Source organism: Halichoerus grypus, unplaced genomic scaffold (genome assembly GCF_964656455.1).
Source record: "Halichoerus grypus unplaced genomic scaffold, mHalGry1.hap1.1 HAP1_SCAFFOLD_189, whole genome shotgun sequence".
NCBI classification, from domain to species: Eukaryota; Metazoa; Chordata; class Mammalia; order Carnivora; family Phocidae; genus Halichoerus; species Halichoerus grypus.
Genome location: NW_027555116.1, coordinates 29,083 through 33,015, shown reverse-complemented (window position 1 = coordinate 33,015; position 3,933 = coordinate 29,083). Strand labels below are relative to the sequence as shown.

Here is a 3,933-nt window from a genome sequence, read left to right as displayed (position 1 = left end):
TGAGGGTATGGATGAAGAAGAGAGTAGTGAGGGGCAGATGTGGTGTTTGCTTTTTTTTTTTAAAAAAGGGGATTGAGAGAATAAAGTGGTTTACTCTAAAGTAATGTGCCTTCACTAATAGATTTTAAAATCCTAGGCAACTGCATTATGTCAAATTGTAGAATTGTAATAATCAAATTCATAAATATGACAGGTTTCATCTTGATTTCTTCCCCTGGGATTCACAGATTAGTTCTCATATTTATTAGTCCTCCCTGGGGAGAATTTCTCATCAAATGTTCAGTCTTTTGGACTTTCAGGTTGCTTTTGCTTTTCAGTGGAAGAGAATCACAGAAAGGGGTCTGTATAGATGACTCTATCTAATCAATACCTCTTTAGTTTCAGACAGAATTTTATATGCATTTGGGCCATACTCATTATGCTGATATCCTTGGACTCACCAAATCCAGAACTGTATCTGGGGGTCCTTAGAAATACTGGACCTTTCCTTTCTCCCTGACTTCTACCCTTAGACCTCACAAACACACCAAAAGTTTATTGTGTTAACTTGTATCTCTGCTATAACAACATTGAAAATGTTACAATTTGCTATCTGATTCAGATACCTATGTTACAATTAGAGTCTCTTTGTTGTCAGTGATGACTTAAAAAAAAATCAGTGCTATAGGATTTCAGAAGCCACAACTAAAAGAAGACAGCAATATAGTGTTTTTATAACTCCTCTATCTTTTAAAAAAATGGGATGGGGGTGGAGAGGAGACACTATCATGCTCAATTTCATTCTTCTGTAATGTAATAATAGTTGATGTTCAAGAAAAAAAATGACCTCTAAATGTTCTACATCATTAAAGATTGAATTCTGCTTTATTTTCTATGGCTGCCTTGTTAAGAGAGCATTTGATACATTGTAATTTATACATTGGCCATATATACATCTGTTAACTCTTTTCAGAATACCATGTTAATTAGGACATCTGTAACCATACACAATTCCTTTACTGTTTCAAGAGTCAGGCTATAATTTCAGATCTTGTCTTGTTTCTGTGTATATAATGGCAGAAGTCATGAATTTGGGGCTCAACTGACTAGGAGTCAAGCCATACCCCATTACTTACTGGCTCAGTGAGACTGGCAAATCATCTGTTTGATCTCTAAGGCTCAGCTGTCACATCTGTAAAATGAAGAGGATATTCCCCGTCTCGTGGGATTCATTGTAACAATCAAATAAAGTAATTAAAGTGTTCCACATCATGCCCTGGCACATGACATAAATGCACAATAAATATTAGCCACTATGAGGTTACTCATCACCCTTTTCTTAAATGAAGATATAATACCTACCTCCCATACCTTGTCTGAGATTTTAAAACTAGCTTAACATTACTAAGCATACATAACAACAATGGAACTTTCAAAAACATCACATTATGAATATTGTTACTTTTTAACGTCAGGATAGAATCAGTATTCACCATTCCCCCTCATGTTTTGGAAGAGATGGTATCACTCTTATTACCAATAGAAATCAAGGTTTATCTACTCCCTAAGGGGAGGGCCGGTTTTGGCTTCAGTGTTTAGAGCTCTCTTCTTGCAACAAAAATTTCTAACTTCTAATTATCCTTTTTCCCATTTGAATGCATAAAATTAGATTGAATAGGAAAAAAAAAATCTCCCTCTCCCTTGTCCAAGCTGTGAATTTAAAATACCTGTTTTCCTTCTGCGCCTCTGTCACTTTCATCTATAGCTCCTAGAATAATTTTGACATTTTGTGAATAAATTTACACTGGACTCCACATGTTTCTCAGGTCTTTGGTTAGGGCAGATCATTGTCTTCTAATTCCATACCAATTCTTCTGAGGATCCAGACTGACTAAAAACAATCTCTGCGAGGCCTTTGGGAGACTGACAGCTGGGTAGCCAACTTCTCATGAAATTGTCCAAATTGGTTTCCCTCTGAGTGGTGACTTACTGCAGAGACAGAAGTGTCCTTGTTAAATAATCCTTTGTTCAAACTGTCTGTTTGTCATGTCCTACTTCTCCCCAAATACCATCTTCCTCCGATTTGAGGCTCATAATAAGAACATCGTCTCTTTAATTTCTTTCCTAAATCCTTTATGGAAGGTGAACCTCACAGATGCAAGATGTGGTCTCTTCTGGAGACAGAGGATAATCGCCAACTAGGTCCCAAATAAAAGCAAGGTGATGTCTCAGGGTCCCTTTTGCAAATTCCCAGTTGAAGGAAGATGGACTGTGATCTCTCCGGAGATAAGATTCTTGAAGTTGTTTATTTCTTAGCTCTGGATCCAAAGCAGGAATCATGCCTGTTCCGGCTAAGGGGGACTGAAGCTGCTGTACCACAGTGTGCATTCAGCATCATTCCAGGAAACTTTAGGGCAGAATCTGAGGGGGAAAAGAAGTACACAACCAAAAGTTTGAGTTGTTTCATGTAATGAGTGGAACCTCCCCACCCACATGTAGTCCCCCTCCAGGAAAGGCCATTTCCTCTTCCAGGAAACAAAGGTGTGCAGAACTTCTGAGCAGCAGCTGTGTTTATAAAACAATGAGACGATGTCTGATATAAAACAGAAATACCTTGTAGCCTGGGGAAGGAGGAGGCTAGCCGCACAAGACGCTGGGATCAAAAAGATCTACCACTATCCCTGACACCTAGCATGTAACAAGAACAGATCTGGATTTTTTTCTTTTAGGTGGGATTCAAGACAAATAAACAAACACCCACAAAAAGCAAAAACCTCTTCCTAGACATATGATGAATATTGTTTTAAAAGATTCAGTCTTTAGATTAATGGGGTTCCAATTGTAAGACTACGTGGTTACAGAATAGTAGAGTGGCATGGGGCCCCAGAGACCAGTTGTCCAAAGGAAAGCCCAGCAGAAAACAGAGGAATTGGCTGCAGAATGGAGACAATATTCAACGGTGCTTCAGGGGGCTGCTTCACATGGGCCTGAGCTTGAATCCTGGTTCTGGTACTTTATTCATCACATTGCTTGGTATACACGTTCTCAGGACATGATCATCATTATTTGGAACTTCTTTAAAGCCACTGACTATAGACTACATTAAAAGGACATATGGATTCCCCTTGAACTTCTATAGGTCCGTAACCTGTTTCTCAAATGGTCAATGAAAACCCCAGCAGGGGGACCGGTGTGTTCACTATCTTTTGGGCATTGCAGCATTGGCAGTTGGCCATCTCTTCTTGATGTAATAGGCTCCATTTAAGGACGGCTAGAGAAGAACCAGGAGGAAGGCATTTTGAACTAGGAGGTTTCTCTTTTGCAGTCTGGAGAGAGAAGCTGGACTTCTCAGTGGGGCTAATTCTGCCCCAGCTCTGCCACCTTGTTCCCAGCCATACCTACCTTTTGCCACCAAATTTTGATAGCAGGTATACAGCAAGTGCCTACTATGTGCCAGGCTCTCATGATGCCATGGTGAGCAGCACATCTGAGGTTCCGTCCATCCTTATACCTCCTGGCTAGAATTTCCAAGAGGTGGCAGCCTTTGTGCTGGTTGATTGTGCCTGAGGGTCAATTCAATGCTGTTAGATGTTAACAAGTGTAGGAGAGGGGCTCGTTTTCGGGGATTACATGTTTATCCTTAAAAGGTGTATGTGTTTGTTTTGCTAAATTCATATAGCTTAGGGGTAAGAGTCACCATATCTGGTTTCCCAGCACAGGCTTGCCACAAAGTAGCAGTGTGAATTGCTCAAGTCACCAAAACCCTCTGGGTCTACATTTTTCATCTGTAGATTGAACGTTTGGAATTAGCTGTAGTAAGAGGTCCTTTTCAGCGGACACTCTATACATCCATGATCAGAAAAGCCTACTAAGCCAAGGTTTTGCTCTTTTATACCTTTTAAATCTTTCTCTCTCAAAAAAGAAATTATTTCGCAGACTTATCTGGTCTTAGTA

At 39.8% G+C, this 3,933-nt stretch overlaps 1 long non-coding RNA gene across 1 annotated transcript; it reads right to left on the bottom strand.

Moving 5' to 3' along the window:
- Window positions 1-26: 26 nt before the first annotated feature.
- On the bottom strand, window positions 27-3,704 carry LOC144380807 (uncharacterized). Its single transcript, XR_013445005.1, has 3 exons — window positions 3,382-3,704; window positions 1,707-2,400; window positions 27-1,171 (listed from the first exon to the last, which is right to left on the bottom strand). It is a non-coding gene; the product is annotated as an uncharacterized LOC144380807 (long non-coding RNA).
- Window positions 3,705-3,933: the final 229 nt, after the last annotated feature.